Genomic DNA, 16,602 nt, shown 5'->3' with positions numbered 1-16,602 from the left:
TCCCCACCACTGTTTCAAAGTCATCTCCCCCGCTTCCCTCTTCTGCCGTACTGTCACCATCACTCATCTCCATATCCTGCAGATCCCCAGAACCCACCCCCCCCCCCACCTCTCCCAAATCTCCCCTGTCCCCAGATTCCCCAGTGCCCTCTACCCTATCGCTCACCAAACCACTACCCCCCGCCCCATCCCCCTTATCTTCAGCTACTTCTCTCTCAACCTCACTCCTCTCTCCCCCCTCCACCGGTAACCCAGCTCCCTTATCTCTATCCTCCCCCACTGTAACCCCTTCCCCACCCCTTCTAAACCCGTCCCCCTCTTCCCTCGCCCTCCCCCTACCCTTTTTCTTTTTCTTGCCCCTCCCTGCGCCCCCTACCTTCCTAACTTCCTCCTCTGTACCACCCAATTCCATATCCCCACCTTCCTGCACTCCCTCCTCCTCCTCCTCGCTCGTCCCTTCGTCTTCCTGGAACCCTGCTAGTCCGGTGCGAAGAGCTATTACCCTCTCCGGCTGCCGTTCAAAACAATCTTTAAACAAATGTCCCGCCTCATTACACAAGGAGCACCTCGGCCTCTCCTCGCAATCCCTCACCTCGTGTCCCTCCTTCCCACACCTCCGACAAATCATCTTAGTGCAATTTGCCACCAAGTGACCCTCCCCCCCACATCTTCTACACAGTTTCGGTTGCCCTGCATAAAACAAATAACCCTGATTGGAACCCAAGAAAAAATTAGCCGGTGGATGCCTGAAACCATCCTTCGACGAATTGTCCGGCTGAAACCGGACTCTATACTGCCACCGACCCGTCCATACCCGCACCCCATCCCTCAACATCCACCCATCGTTCAAGATTTCCACATACCGACTCAGAAAAGCATAAATGTCCGTTTCCAACACAAAAGGGTTGTGCATGTGCACCGTCACCACTCTGTCCTCTTGTGCCCAAAGTCCCACCACTTCAAAGTTCTCCAATTGTCCAGCATCCTTTTTTTCTCTGGCCGCCCGAAACACATTCCAGTACATCGTTGCAGATTCAAAGGTCACATTGAAAAATCGCAGAGAGACATAACTCTGCACGCAAAACACATCCTTCAAATCCACGCTCAAAACTCGCATCAACACATGCCGGGAGAAGTCCTCTCTCCCCGGCATCAGGCCAACATCACCCAACCACCGGAACTGGATGGTGTTCTTCAGTCCAGGCCCTGCTGCAGGCTGACCCCTCCAGTTCCTAGCCTCCATGTCGCCGGCAAAAGAAAGTCACAAAAGCCCCGGGAAATCGCCTGGCTCCCCAGCACAGGGTAACCCCTGAGCTGAGGAGAACCCAGGCCGCGCTGCAAGGTGACGATCGCCTTCACCAGTCCTTGGAGACGCCCGATCCTTCCAAAAGAAAAAAAGGACTCCGACCCTCCTCCTGGCTCGTCTGTATCCCGGACTTCAAAAAAGGTTCCGCCGCGCCTTCTCTCCTCTTCCTCTTCTCCGCCGTCGCCCTTCTCGTCCCCCAGCCAAGTCCTCAAGCCGCGGGCCTGCCACGTACTTTTTGGATCTTGGCCAAAAGGCCGAGAAGCGATGCCCGACGCCGGCCTTGGGCGGGCGCGCGGGCGTCCGGCTGGCGCGCAGCGGCGCAGGCCGACGCCTCTGGAGCCCGGTCCGCACGCGGCTGCCGGCCGCCCGGACTCCGCTCTCCCCCTCTCTTGCCTGCCTGCTTGCTCGCCTGCCTGCCCGCCAGTCCCGGGCGGGGGCCCTGCTCTTTGATCTCCTGTCAACGGCCCGACAACGACCGCAGCCGCGGGGGGCGCCAGCCGGCCGGCCTCCTTAGCTTAGGCCCCTCCCACCAGCAGCAGCCGTGCCGAGTGAGCTGCAAGCGAAAGCGGACCGTCGGCACCTGCGGGCAGAGGCAAGGGGCAGCGCTCTCTCGGGAGGGACGGGGACACACACACACCTGCCTGCCTGCCGAAAAAAAGAAAGAAAAGGTGTATATACTAAGTTTTTTGGAGGGAAAACGGCCGGCTGTCGAAAGGGGCCCGCCTGCAAGGACGGGGACACACACACACACACACACACACACACACACACACACACACACACACACACACACAAGCCACGCCTGCCTCCCTGGAAAAAGGAGGAAAAAACTAAGTTTTTTGGAGGGAAAACGCACGGGAGCCGAAAAGGGGGCCGGCCTGCTTGCCGAGAGAGTCGAGGCGCGGGAAAGTGCACGGAGGGAGCACGGGAACGGGGAGGGGGAGAGAGAGAGACACAGAGACACACAGATGGACGAGAGACGAGACCGGAGAGGAAGGAGCTCCGGTCCACCTCGCTTGCTTGCTAGCTACGTCTGTCTTTTCACCGCTGAGAGAAGGTAGTGCACCGTTCCCGGAGGCGCTGCAATACCGGGCCGATGCGTGGAGAGGACGGAGCAAGCTCCTGATCCAGCTCCCTGTTCCAAAAATCCGTTTAATATGTGGTCCCCCGATGGGGGACGTATCAGATATTAAACTGATAAGAACAGATTTTTTTTTTTTTTACATTTATTATGACAATACAAGACAAAATCACAGAACATAAATCACAATCCACAAACGGCAAAACTTATTCCATTAATCCAGCAGCGGTTTCCATTTTTCTTTTGCTGCGTGAAAACCCCACCTACGCACTTCTACTGACAACATCTTCTGCAGCTCAAAACGAACCCTCCCACATATTGCCCCAGCCCCTTCCACATGGCCATGCTTGACCAAATTGTTTCTCGATCCCCATAACACAAATTTTACCATACTGATTAAAAACCAGGTTACAAGGTCGTGTCTCACAGATCTTGAAGACCTGCCCCACCGTCTCAAAATTTTATCCCCAGATAGAACAAACCCCGGTTCCAGTTTATTAAAAAGATCCGACATCTGCCCCCACACTGCTTTTGCAATTCTGCAACCCCAGAACACATGAGTGATAGACTCCACCTCTGCACATTGCGGTCTTGGGCAAGTCGCTGAACGAGCCAGCTTATGTCTGTGCATTACCTCCCTTACTGGCAGACGTCCCCAAACACACATCCAATTTAAGTCTTTGAGCCTGTTATCCAGGCTCTTAGGTTGCACCCTTTTCCAGACATCAGTCGGAACCACCACATTTGTTCCCTTTTCATTGCTCTTAGCTGTCTTATATAAGAGCCTGTGGGAGACAATCACTGACCTGTCCGCATCTTTTGCGTATTTCCTTAGCCATGCAGCCGCATGTTCGTAGAACCACGGTAGAATTTCAGCCTTGGGAACGTCGTTCCTCCACACTTCTGAAGGCCTGACGACCCAGGCAAACCAAAGCCGGACAAAGAACTGATGTTTATATGAGATCTTGTCATCTACCGCTTTACAAAGGTCAGCCACAAATATGGCATCTAGTTTAATGGGTAGATCTGGGACTTCTCTACCTCCCTCACCAATGTCCCTGTACATATCTAGACGCTTCACATACTCATAACCACCCCCCCATACAAAATCAAACACCATCTTAGTTAAGGAGCGTCTAAAACAAGCCGGCATAGGAAAGACCTTTGCAATGTGCACAAGACTTGGTAAAATGTCACCTTTCAGTACCAAAACCTTCCCTGAATAGGACAGTGATCTTTTTTTCCACAGGCCAAGTTTGCTATTCACCTGGGATAAACGAGTCTCCCAATTCCTTCTTCCAGTCCCTTCCCTGTCAAACTGCACTCCCAATATTTTCAAAGAATCCGTTTCCAGAGACAGACCTCCTACCACCTCATCCCTGTTACTCCAAGGGCCGAAATACTGCACACTGCTCTTATTTCTGTTCAATCTTGCACCTGTGCATTGGTTAAAGACTTCTATCAGCTCCAGTGCGACTAAAAGGCTTCTATCTGAGCTCAAAGTTAAGACAACATCATCCGCGTAGGCCAACACTTTAGTTTGGAGGCCTCCGCTTCCCGGGATCACTATGCCCTCAACCCTTCTATCTCGTCTTATCAACTCCAATAGTGGCTCTATGTAGACTACATATAAAATTGGAGACAAAGGACAGCCTTGTCTGACGCCCTTGCTTACATCAAAGGGTTCACTCATAAAACCATTTATGTTGACTCTGGTGGAAGCACCTCCATACAGGGCCTTCAGCCATGAGATGAAACTACCGCTGACACCATAACGATCTAACACATCCCACAAGCATTGATGATCCACCCTATCAAATGCCTTCTCTTGGTCAAGACTGGCTATCAACAGACACTGATGTCTGTCTTCTGCCCAAGCAATGGTATCTCTGAGCAGGCCAAGGTTCCAGTGTAGGGACCTACCCGCCACGCCACAGGTCTGATCCGGCTGTATTACTGATGGCAGGACTTTCCTTATCCTATCACACAAAATTTTTGCCAAGATTTTATATTCGACACACAATAATTGGATAGGCCTCCAATTTTCTAGCCTCTTAGGATCACCTTTCTTAAATAACAGAGACAAAACTCCCTGTGCCATTGTGTCTCCCAAAGCTCCACCATCTAGAATTGCTTGAAAGACTTCGAGCAATGATGAACCTATCAAATCCCAGAAAGTCAGGTAAAATTCTACCGGGATGCCGTCGACCCCCGGAACTTTCCCAGTTTTCATTCTCCGAGTCGCCCCCTCAACTTCGGCTAGCTCAATGCGTGTCACTAGAGCCCTGTTTTCTTCAGCACTGACCTTCTTCTCAATGTGCTCCAAACCACCAACCCCCTTTACAGACTCCCCCTCCCTCTTATTGAAGTAAGTAGTAAAATATTTTACGGCTTCATCCAACATTTCATGCGGAGTACTTACCACCTCCCCCTCTGCAGTAAACAAACTCCCGAATGCTCTTTTAACCCGCTTGGCTTTGACTGATTTAAAAAGCAAACCTGAGACCTCTTCTTGTCCATCCAGAAAACCGATGCCAGCTCTGATTAAGAGCTCTCTGGGTTGTCTAAGGTAAAGTTCTCTAAGTCGCGCCTTCAGCTCCTGGGCCTTCGAGAAATTAAAATCTACACCTTTGTTTGTCTCCTCATACATGTTTTCTAACTCTTTTTGAAGCCTTCTCACTTCAAAGTTCTTTCTTTGGTTTCGGCGCTTACAATACCGGATTGAGATTTCCTTCACCTGCCACTTAACATACTCCCACCATTGAATTAGTGACGGCCACTCTTGTTTCTGTCCTAGCCAAAAGGACCATTTGTCTCTGATTAGCTCCTTGTAACCGTCCTCACTCAGCACGGCTGTGTTTAATTTCCAGTAACCTGGACCAAACTTGACCCCCACACCTTCCACCTCCACCACCAGCAATTCGTGATCTGAAAAGTAAAAGGGTACGACCGAGGCTTTAGCAATCACCAACCCTCGAGACAAGAACACGTAATCCAATCTTTTGGCGGCCCCTGCTGCATTCCTCCAGGTAACTGGGGGAATCAACCCTACTGCTGCGGGCCCTTTACGACAGAAACTATCAAAAAGGTCAAAATCCCTCAGCAGTTTGTTAATTTCTAGGGATCCTGCTGTTCTTTTATTTAGATCTTCATTAAAGTCACCGGCAATCACTAATTTTCTATTAGTCACACACCAGGGGACTAGGTCGGAGAAAAAGCTCCCCCTAGAGGTCCTATCTGCCGGTGCGTAGACGACTATAAACCTCGTCTTTGTGTTTAAATAAACCCCATCCACCACCAGGATTCTCCCTGGCCGCACCATATAAGTTTCTGTAACCTCAATGTGAATATTCCCAAATAATATACCAACCCCAGAAGAATGAACTCCCCCCACACACCAAAAGGACTTCCCCGAATCCCAATCTTTAGAAAACCGCTTCACATCTGTATCACCACCCAAATGCACTTCCTGTAAAAAACATATATCAAACTTATTTTCACGCAAAATTTTAAACACAGCAATCCTTTTAGACCTATTTTTCAATCCTCTAACATTTACAGTTAAGATTTTGAAGGTCATCTCGACCTCCCACCATCTCTCCCCCCAGGATCCACATCTGGTTCTGCAGAGCTGTCCGTCTCCGAAGAACTTGTGTCACTTGTCCTATAAGGGGTTGAGCCCTCCTCCTCTGAAGTGGACTGCACCACGCTCGGAGCCACCGAAACGCAGCGCAGGTAAGGCGACTCCGGTACTCTTTCTTTTAACAGGTGCCCCTTCTGACCCCAATGCGACACTGCAGCCTCCTCCCGCTCAGGGGAGGATTCCATCACCATGCCTTCTTCTACATCCTCCTCTGCGTGAGCGTCCTCCTTGGCCTTCTTCTCCTCCCCCGCAGGCAGCTCTTCTTCGGAATCCTCCCTTGGCCTTTTCTGGACTGCCACATTCCCCTCCAGGTCGAAGTCACCCAGGTCCATCGCCAGGCCATCTTGCGGCAGGTGCTCGAACAGGTCCACGGCTCTAGCCACCTGACCAGCAGGTAAGCTACCGCTGCTGTCCAAACCGGTGTCTGATGCTTCACTCACATCCACTTCTGCTCTCTCCTCACCCTCGATCTCTTTGCCGTCACCTGTTTCGACGTTTCCATTCCTGTTCCCCTCTGTCCTCTCAGTTCCTTTGCCTTCCTCTCTTCTTTCGTCTTCCTCATCTCCTTCTTGCTCCGAGTCAGATTCCACCGGTGCGGCATCTGGGAAGCTTCTCTCTTGTTCCCTGGCCATCTCCGGGTCTCTCCATACGCATTCTCTATACAGATGGTTTGTATCCCCACACAGAGAGCAAGTTTTCTGGAAACATCTCCCTTTAGTGTGGTCCCGTGCTCCACACCTCGAACAGGAGGTGGCAGTGCAGTCTTTGTCCATGTGGCCGAAGGAACAACACTTCCTGCAGTAGGACGGCTGGTTCTGATAATAAATGTAACCTTTGCTTTGACCCAGGAAGAAAGCCGACGGGGGGTGCGAGAACCCGTCCGCGCGCCCAACATTCCGCCTGAGCCGCACCTGGTATCTGCGCCTCCCGTTCCAGACCCGGAATCTGTCACCAATTATCTGGGGGCCTGCCAGGACATCCACATGCATCCACAGGTAAGCAGTGATAATGTCATCCTCAATGAAGGGGTCATGCATAGTTACGATTATAAATCGCACATCATCCTGAGCCAGACCCAAAATCTCAAAGTCCCGTAACAGTTCATCATTCACCATTTCCTCACACTTCCCAGAGACTCTCTTGTAGATCTGGTCATTATTAAAGGTCACATCAAAAAAGCCAAAAGGCCTGTTTCCTTGCAAACACTTCACTTCAATAGGTATCGCTTTCAGAATTCCAAACAAAATCTTGCATTCAAACTCATATCTACCCATCATTTCTTTCTCTCTCACCCATTTAAAACGCAAGGTCCATTTCAGCCGAGGAGCCTGGCTGGCCCACCCGGGGGGGGCCTGGCCCTCGGCCATTGCGGGAAAACAGCCTTCCGACACTCTTCTCAAAGGTCTTCAAAAGTATCCTCCTTGCAAGAAAAAGCAACTCTCCGGAAAACAGGAACCAGCAACACGAAAATTCCCTCTGGATCCAAAAGTCTGCAGGCACTGGTAGCGGTCCAACGATCTCTCCCCTGGTCTTGGCCAAAAGGCCGAGAAGCGATGCCCGACGCCGGCCTTGGGCGGGCGCGCGGGCGTCCGGCTGGCGCGCAGCGGCGCAGGCCGACGCCTCTGGAGCCCGGTCCGCACGCGGCTGCCGGCCGCCCGGACTCCGCTCTCCCCCTCTCTTGCCTGCCTGCTTGCTCGCCTGCCTGCCCGCCAGTCCCGGGCGGGGGCCCTGCTCTTTGATCTCCTGTCAACGGCCCGACAACGACCGCAGCCGCGGGGGGCGCCAGCCGGCCGGCCTCCTTAGCTTAGGCCCCTCCCACCAGCAGCAGCCGTGCCGAGTGAGCTGCAAGCGAAAGCGGACCGTCGGCACCTGCGGGCAGAGGCAAGGGGCAGCGCTCTCTCGGGAGGGACGGGGACACACACACACCTGCCTGCCTGCCGAAAAAAAGAAAGAAAAGGTGTATATACTAAGTTTTTTGGAGGGAAAACGGCCGGCTGTCGAAAGGGGCCCGCCTGCAAGGACGGGGACACACACACACACACACACACACACACACACACACACACACACACACACACACACACACACAAGCCACGCCTGCCTCCCTGGAAAAAGGAGGAAAAAACTAAGTTTTTTGGAGGGAAAACGCACGGGAGCCGAAAAGGGGGCCGGCCTGCTTGCCGAGAGAGTCGAGGCGCGGGAAAGTGCACGGAGGGAGCACGGGAACGGGGAGGGGGAGAGAGAGAGACACAGAGACACACAGATGGACGAGAGACGAGACCGGAGAGGAAGGAGCTCCGGTCCACCTCGCTTGCTTGCTAGCTACGTCTGTCTTTTCACCGCTGAGAGAAGGTAGTGCACCGTTCCCGGAGGCGCTGCAATACCGGGCCGATGCGTGGAGAGGACGGAGCAAGCTCCTGATCCAGCTCCCTGTTCCAAAAATCCGTTTAATATGTGGTCCCCCGATGGGGGACGTATCAGATATTAAACTGATAAGAACAGATACTACACTTGATCTTAGCCAAAAGGCCGAGAAGCGATGCCCGACGCCGGCCTTGGGCGGGCGCGCGGGCGTCCGGCTGGCGCGCAGCGGCGCAGGCCGACGCCTCTGGAGCCCGGTCCGCACGCGGCTGCCGGCCGCCCGGACTCCGCTCTCCCCCTCTCTTGCCTGCCTGCTTGCTCGCCTGCCTGCCCGCCAGTCCCGGGCGGGGGCCCTGCTCTTTGATCTCCTGTCAACGGCCCGACAACGACCGCAGCCGCGGGGGGCGCCAGCCGGCCGGCCTCCTTAGCTTAGGCCCCTCCCACCAGCAGCAGCCGTGCCGAGTGAGCTGCAAGCGAAAGCGGACCGTCGGCACCTGCGGGCAGAGGCAAGGGGCAGCGCTCTCTCGGGAGGGACGGGGACACACACACACCTGCCTGCCTGCCGAAAAAAAGAAAGAAAAGGTGTATATACTAAGTTTTTTGGAGGGAAAACGGCCGGCTGTCGAAAGGGGCCCGCCTGCAAGGACGGGGACACACACACACACACACACACACACACACACACACACACACACACACACACAAGCCACGCCTGCCTCCCTGGAAAAAGGAGGAAAAAACTAAGTTTTTTGGAGGGAAAACGCACGGGAGCCGAAAAGGGGGCCGGCCTGCTTGCCGAGAGAGTCGAGGCGCGGGAAAGTGCACGGAGGGAGCACGGGAACGGGGAGGGGGAGAGAGAGAGACACAGAGACACACAGATGGACGAGAGACGAGACCGGAGAGGAAGGAGCTCCGGTCCACCTCGCTTGCTTGCTAGCTACGTCTGTCTTTTCACCGCTGAGAGAAGGTAGTGCACCGTTCCCGGAGGCGCTGCAATACCGGGCCGATGCGTGGAGAGGACGGAGCAAGCTCCTGATCCAGCTCCCTGTTCCAAAAATCCGTTTAATATGTGGTCCCCCGATGGGGGACGTATCAGATATTAAACTGATAAGAACAGATACTACACTTGATCTTAGCCAAAAGGCCGAGAAGCGATGCCCGACGCCGGCCTTGGGCGGGCGCGCGGGCGTCCGGCTGGCGCGCAGCGGCGCAGGCCGACGCCTCTGGAGCCCGGTCCGCACGCGGCTGCCGGCCGCCCGGACTCCGCTCTCCCCCTCTCTTGCCTGCCTGCTTGCTCGCCTGCCTGCCCGCCAGTCCCGGGCGGGGGCCCTGCTCTTTGATCTCCTGTCAACGGCCCGACAACGACCGCAGCCGCGGGGGGCGCCAGCCGGCCGGCCTCCTTAGCTTAGGCCCCTCCCACCAGCAGCAGCCGTGCCGAGTGAGCTGCAAGCGAAAGCGGACCGTCGGCACCTGCGGGCAGAGGCAAGGGGCAGCGCTCTCTCGGGAGGGACGGGGACACACACACACCTGCCTGCCTGCCGAAAAAAAGAAAGAAAAGGTGTATATACTAAGTTTTTTGGAGGGAAAACGGCCGGCTGTCGAAAGGGGCCCGCCTGCAAGGACGGGGACACACACACACACACACACACACACACACACACACACACACACACACACACACACACACACAAGCCACGCCTGCCTCCCTGGAAAAAGGAGGAAAAAACTAAGTTTTTTGGAGGGAAAACGCACGGGAGCCGAAAAGGGGGCCGGCCTGCTTGCCGAGAGAGTCGAGGCGCGGGAAAGTGCACGGAGGGAGCACGGGAACGGGGAGGGGGAGAGAGAGAGACACAGAGACACACAGATGGACGAGAGACGAGACCGGAGAGGAAGGAGCTCCGGTCCACCTCGCTTGCTTGCTAGCTACGTCTGTCTTTTCACCGCTGAGAGAAGGTAGTGCACCGTTCCCGGAGGCGCTGCAATACCGGGCCGATGCGTGGAGAGGACGGAGCAAGCTCCTGATCCAGCTCCCTGTTCCAAAAATCCGTTTAATATGTGGTCCCCCGATGGGGGACGTATCAGATATTAAACTGATAAGAACAGATACTACACTTGATCTTAGCCAAAAGGCCGAGAAGCGATGCCCGACGCCGGCCTTGGGCGGGCGCGCGGGCGTCCGGCTGGCGCGCAGCGGCGCAGGCCGACGCCTCTGGAGCCCGGTCCGCACGCGGCTGCCGGCCGCCCGGACTCCGCTCTCCCCCTCTCTTGCCTGCCTGCTTGCTCGCCTGCCTGCCCGCCAGTCCCGGGCGGGGGCCCTGCTCTTTGATCTCCTGTCAACGGCCCGACAACGACCGCAGCCGCGGGGGGCGCCAGCCGGCCGGCCTCCTTAGCTTAGGCCCCTCCCACCAGCAGCAGCCGTGCCGAGTGAGCTGCAAGCGAAAGCGGACCGTCGGCACCTGCGGGCAGAGGCAAGGGGCAGCGCTCTCTCGGGAGGGACGGGGACACACACACACCTGCCTGCCTGCCGAAAAAAAGAAAGAAAAGGTGTATATACTAAGTTTTTTGGAGGGAAAACGGCCGGCTGTCGAAAGGGGCCCGCCTGCAAGGACGGGGACACACACACACACACACACACACACACACACACACACACACACACACACACACACACAAGCCACGCCTGCCTCCCTGGAAAAAGGAGGAAAAAACTAAGTTTTTTGGAGGGAAAACGCACGGGAGCCGAAAAGGGGGCCGGCCTGCTTGCCGAGAGAGTCGAGGCGCGGGAAAGTGCACGGAGGGAGCACGGGAACGGGGAGGGGGAGAGAGAGAGACACAGAGACACACAGATGGACGAGAGACGAGACCGGAGAGGAAGGAGCTCCGGTCCACCTCGCTTGCTTGCTAGCTACGTCTGTCTTTTCACCGCTGAGAGAAGGTAGTGCACCGTTCCCGGAGGCGCTGCAATACCGGGCCGATGCGTGGAGAGGACGGAGCAAGCTCCTGATCCAGCTCCCTGTTCCAAAAATCCGTTTAATATGTGGTCCCCCGATGGGGGACGTATCAGATATTAAACTGATAAGAACAGATACTACACTTGATCTTAGCCAAAAGGCCGAGAAGCGATGCCCGACGCCGGCCTTGGGCGGGCGCGCGGGCGTCCGGCTGGCGCGCAGCGGCGCAGGCCGACGCCTCTGGAGCCCGGTCCGCACGCGGCTGCCGGCCGCCCGGACTCCGCTCTCCCCCTCTCTTGCCTGCCTGCTTGCTCGCCTGCCTGCCCGCCAGTCCCGGGCGGGGGCCCTGCTCTTTGATCTCCTGTCAACGGCCCGACAACGACCGCAGCCGCGGGGGGCGCCAGCCGGCCGGCCTCCTTAGCTTAGGCCCCTCCCACCAGCAGCAGCCGTGCCGAGTGAGCTGCAAGCGAAAGCGGACCGTCGGCACCTGCGGGCAGAGGCAAGGGGCAGCGCTCTCTCGGGAGGGACGGGGACACACACACACCTGCCTGCCTGCCGAAAAAAAGAAAGAAAAGGTGTATATACTAAGTTTTTTGGAGGGAAAACGGCCGGCTGTCGAAAGGGGCCCGCCTGCAAGGACGGGGACACACACACACACACACACACACACACACACACACACACACACACACACACACACACACACACAAGCCACGCCTGCCTCCCTGGAAAAAGGAGGAAAAAACTAAGTTTTTTGGAGGGAAAACGCACGGGAGCCGAAAAGGGGGCCGGCCTGCTTGCCGAGAGAGTCGAGGCGCGGGAAAGTGCACGGAGGGAGCACGGGAACGGGGAGGGGGAGAGAGAGAGACACAGAGACACACAGATGGACGAGAGACGAGACCGGAGAGGAAGGAGCTCCGGTCCACCTCGCTTGCTTGCTAGCTACGTCTGTCTTTTCACCGCTGAGAGAAGGTAGTGCACCGTTCCCGGAGGCGCTGCAATACCGGGCCGATGCGTGGAGAGGACGGAGCAAGCTCCTGATCCAGCTCCCTGTTCCAAAAATCCGTTTAATATGTGGTCCCCCGATGGGGGACGTATCAGATATTAAACTGATAAGAACAGATTTTTTTTTTTTTTTTTTTTATGTTTTTATTACAAAAATAACAAACTACAACACACCAAGGTAAGACAACAACAACATTTCCACCATTCAAACAAAAAGAACAAATCAGCCCCCCCTTGGAACAATAGCAACACCCCATATGATATTACACTCCACAGTCAAGATCAAAAATCAGAAAGCCACAAAGTATAAATAAGACAATATTCATATGAGTTCAAACAGAAAACCTCCAAAACACAGTCACCGAAAATATTTACACAAATTCCTTACATTACCATAATCCCGCCCAGTATGCAAAATTAATCCCTCCTCCATCCCCAACATTTCCATTATTATTATAAAACCAAGAAATACAGAAACAAAACCATACACAGAAAACCAATTCAACACCCCAAAGAAATTAACCCCTTCCACCTTTCTTTTGCCGCTGCAAAACCCCACCGCAGGATGTCCCACCGGACACGTCTGCTGACATCGTTTTTGACTTTACGTAATACCGACACGGCTGTAACACTACCGCCGTGCTCCACCAGCTCCTTCCTAGCTGCCCATATATAAAACTTAACTAAACTTAGTATAAACCATAACAAAAATTCTGTATTCCATTTCCTCGCTCCCTTTATTCCTCGAATCACCACCCGGCTCGTTAAAACAAAATCAAGGGCGACTTTCTGCAAGAGCTCCTCGCAGTGACCCCACACCCTTTGGGCGAAAACACAACCCCAGAATACATGTAGTAGGGTCTCCACCTCAGAACAGTCGGGATGCGGGCACCTGTCCTGCCTGGACAATCCGTGCCTGTGGAGCGTGTCCCTCACGGGCAACCTGTTCCAGAGCAACCGCCAGTTGAGGTCCTTGAGTCTGTGTTCTAGACCCACCGGCTGGATCTACCTCCACTCCTCCTCCGACACCCCCACGACCGCAGGTTCCCCCTTCTCCATAATAACCCTATACATTCGCCTATGATCCGTTGAACCCAAGCCCTTCCTGAACTCCGGATGTTTCTGGAGCCACACCACAGCATGCCTATAATGCCAAGGCAGCTTTTGTGCCTTCGGCGTTGTGTTCGTCCACACTACCAGGTGTTTCATCGTAGCTGCGAACCACAAACGAATAAAACAAACACAGAGGTGATCCGGGTCTTCGTATAGGGTTTTACACAGATTTGCAATGAAAATAGTGTCTAACTTCAACGGGAAGTCCGGAACAGCCCTACCACCCCCCTCCACTGGCCTGCACATGTCCGCCCTCCTTATATACTCATGCGTTCCACTCCAAACGAAGTGGAAGACCGCCCTCACCAGGTCTCGGCGGAGCCGAGCAGGCAGGGGGAACACGCAGGCCAAGTGAAGCAGCAGTGGCAGTACGTCCACCTTTAAAACTAGCACTTTCCCCGTGTATGTCAGCGACCTATTCAACCACAGGCCCATCTTTTGCTTAACCTTCCCCATCCTCAGGTCCCAATTGATCCTGGCCGAGTCCTGTGTATGGTAGAGAACTCCCAGAATCTTCACCGGCCCCGTCACCAAGGTAAGACCACCCGCCACATCTTGTCGTTCTTTCCACTTGCCAAAATATTTAACAGTACATTTTGACGTGTTCAAAAAAGCACCTGTCCCTCTGGTCTGACTCTCTACTATCTGTAGCACTTGTGAAAGGCTGCTGTCAGTGGTAAGAAACAACGAAATATCGTCCGCATAGGCAGCTATTTTTGCCTGTGCTCCCCCACTCCCCGGGACCACCACCCCTTCCACCCGGGGATCACCTCGAATCAGATGTAGAAAGGGTTCTATGTAGAGCACGTACAATAAGGGGGACAGAGGGCATCCTTGCCTCACCCCGCACCTGACTGGAATACCCATGCCTAGCTTACCATTAATGCATACCCTTGAGATGACATTGTTATACAAAACCTTGATCCATCTAATGAAGCCTTCGTCCAACCCCACTCTTTTCATCACCTCCCAAAGGAAAGTGTGATGTACCCGATCGAAAGCCTTGTTCTGATCAAGGTTCACAAGCATCATCTCAAGGTTCCTGTCTTCCACCCATTCTATCACGTCTCTGATCAACTGCAGGTTCCACTTTACGTTTCTGCCCTCCACACTGCAGGTTTGATCCCTACTCACCAGATCCGGCATCACCTTCCTCAGCCGTCTCCCCAATACTCTGGCCAAGATCTTATAATCGGTGCAGAGTAATTGGATCGGCCTCCAGTTCTCCAGATCTTCTTTATCCCCTTTCTTATAAACCAGAGACATGATACCAGTCCTCATCGTTCTTCCTAACTCACCCTCCTTCAGGACTTCATTATAGACCTCCAACAGCACCGGTAGTAACCTGTCCCGGAAGGTGACATAAAAATCTGTAGGAAGCCCGTCAATCCCAGGGGTAGTACCTTTTCGCAGGCCACCAATGGCTTCTCCTATCTCCGTCAGTGTTAGATCCCCACACACACCTTCCACACCAACCGTCTTCCTGTCGAAACCCACCAACCACTCATCCCACAAGCTCGCATCCACTGGTTTCTCTGAAAATAAAAACCTGTAAAAATTAGTTGCACACCTCACCATGCCTTCTATATCTCTGACAATGGACCCATCTTCTCTCCTCAGACCCTCAAAGAGAGTCTTCTTCTGTCTGGCTCGGACCGAGCCGAAGAACTGAGCTGAGCACTTCTCCTCGCCCTCCATCAGGGTGCCCTTAAGCCTAAACAAAAAATCCTTCGCTCGCTCTAACCAAAGTTCTTTCAGCCTGAGCTTGAGCTCTGAAACTTTTGCCATATCAAAAGCACCGCCCTGGTTGGAAGCCACATACAGATCTTCAAGTTCCTGCTGCAATCTCTCAAGCTCTCTTCTCTCTGCTACTTTCTTTTGGCAACAGTAGGAAATAGAAGCTTTGGAGATAGCCCTTTTACAGGCCTCCCACCAAAGAACCGCTGTCGGGTACCTCCCCCTCTGTAACTGGAAGCGTTCCAAAAGCGCAACTATCATGCTCTGATAATCGGCTTCCAATAACACTTTCGTGTTCAGCTTCCAGTAATTTGATTTAGGGTCCATACCATCTGGTATCAGATCAACCGACAGCAACAGATGATCTGAAAACCAAACCGGGGTAACCTGTGCCGCCTGTGTCAACCCACGCAGGGTGGTGAAGATATAATCCAGTCTTCTAAAAACACCCCTTCCGTTACTCCATGTGTGCATTCTCCCTCTCTGACTAAGATCTTTATGACCGTCCTTTAAATGAAACCGTGATATTAATTCCTTAAAACTACCCACACTCGCACCACTCACGTCACACACATCCATATTAAAATCCCCTCCCATCACCACCACCCTATTAGTAAACAGATGTGGCTCAAGATCTCTTAAAAACGCCGCCTGGAGCCGCCTTTCGGCAGGCCCGTAGACAGCTATCAGACGGACCTGCAGTCCGTCCCATACACCATCTACGACCATAAGCCTTCCCGGGACTATGATATTGACATCGTTAGCCGTGAAATTCGGGGTTCCACAAAGGATCCCAATTCCAGACGAGTGCACTCCCCCTACGCTCCACCAAGACTCCCCTTTAACCCAATCTCTCTTAAAGGTGGCAATATCACCTCTCGTGCCTAAATGTACCTCCTGCAGGAAACAAAAGCCGAATTGGCGCGCTTCTAAATATTTAAAGACGCCAATCCGCTTAACATGATTTTTAAGCCCTCTGGCGTTAACCGTACATACTGTGCGACTCATGTTGGATCAAAAGGAGTCCGCAGCTGTAACCCGTCTCCCAAACTAAAGTCACTTTGTATTCCGATAGGGCTAAGGACATTCTCCATCCCACTTGGAACCTGCGGGGACCCCTCCCCCAGGGATGATGGACTTACCCCAGGATCATCGGAGGTCAGAAGGTGGGTACCGCCGTCTTTCCCGGACTGTTCTGAGGTCTCCGAAACAGAAACTTCCTGTTCCACCACTATGTCCCCTTGGCCCGGGGGTATGGGGTCATCGAGCGTACTAACCGCGGCTGAGGCTTCCAAGGGGTCAGCCTCCTTACCCAGCTCTTCACCCCCCTCCCTCTGTTCCCCTTCCTCCCCACCCCCCCCTTCCCTGCCCCCTTCCCCTTCCCCTTCCCCCTCTACACCCTCCT

The 16,602-nt window shown here is 54.1% G+C and overlaps 5 non-coding genes and 1 pseudogene across 5 annotated transcripts; all 6 read right to left on the bottom strand.

Moving 5' to 3' along the window:
- Positions 1-2,361: 2,361 nt before the first annotated feature.
- LOC148808075 (U2 spliceosomal RNA) lies at positions 2,362-2,536 on the bottom strand (annotated as a pseudogene).
- Positions 2,537-8,380: 5,844 nt separating this feature from the next.
- On the bottom strand, positions 8,381-8,571 carry LOC148808074 (U2 spliceosomal RNA). Its single transcript, XR_016088504.1, has one exon. It is a non-coding gene; the product is annotated as a U2 spliceosomal RNA (small nuclear RNA).
- Positions 8,572-9,356: 785 nt separating this feature from the next.
- LOC148808073 (U2 spliceosomal RNA) lies at positions 9,357-9,547 on the bottom strand. Its single transcript, XR_016088502.1, has one exon. It is a non-coding gene; the product is annotated as a U2 spliceosomal RNA (small nuclear RNA).
- A 795-nt stretch (positions 9,548-10,342) lies between these two features.
- LOC148808072 (U2 spliceosomal RNA) lies at positions 10,343-10,533 on the bottom strand. Its single transcript, XR_016088501.1, has one exon. It is a non-coding gene; the product is annotated as a U2 spliceosomal RNA (small nuclear RNA).
- Positions 10,534-11,324: 791 nt separating this feature from the next.
- LOC148808071 (U2 spliceosomal RNA) lies at positions 11,325-11,515 on the bottom strand. The gene has a single exon (XR_016088500.1). It is a non-coding gene; the product is annotated as a U2 spliceosomal RNA (small nuclear RNA).
- A 797-nt stretch (positions 11,516-12,312) lies between these two features.
- Positions 12,313-12,510, bottom strand: LOC148808070 (U2 spliceosomal RNA). The gene has a single exon (XR_016088544.1). It is a non-coding gene; the product is annotated as a U2 spliceosomal RNA (small nuclear RNA).
- Positions 12,511-16,602: the final 4,092 nt, after the last annotated feature.

This window comes from Atractosteus spatula, unplaced genomic scaffold, assembly GCF_055471065.1.
Source record: "Atractosteus spatula isolate fAtrSpa1 unplaced genomic scaffold, fAtrSpa1.hap1 Scaffold_25, whole genome shotgun sequence".
Taxonomy (NCBI): domain Eukaryota; kingdom Metazoa; phylum Chordata; class Actinopteri; order Semionotiformes; family Lepisosteidae; genus Atractosteus; species Atractosteus spatula.
This window is presented reverse-complemented; position numbering and strand designations above follow the sequence as displayed.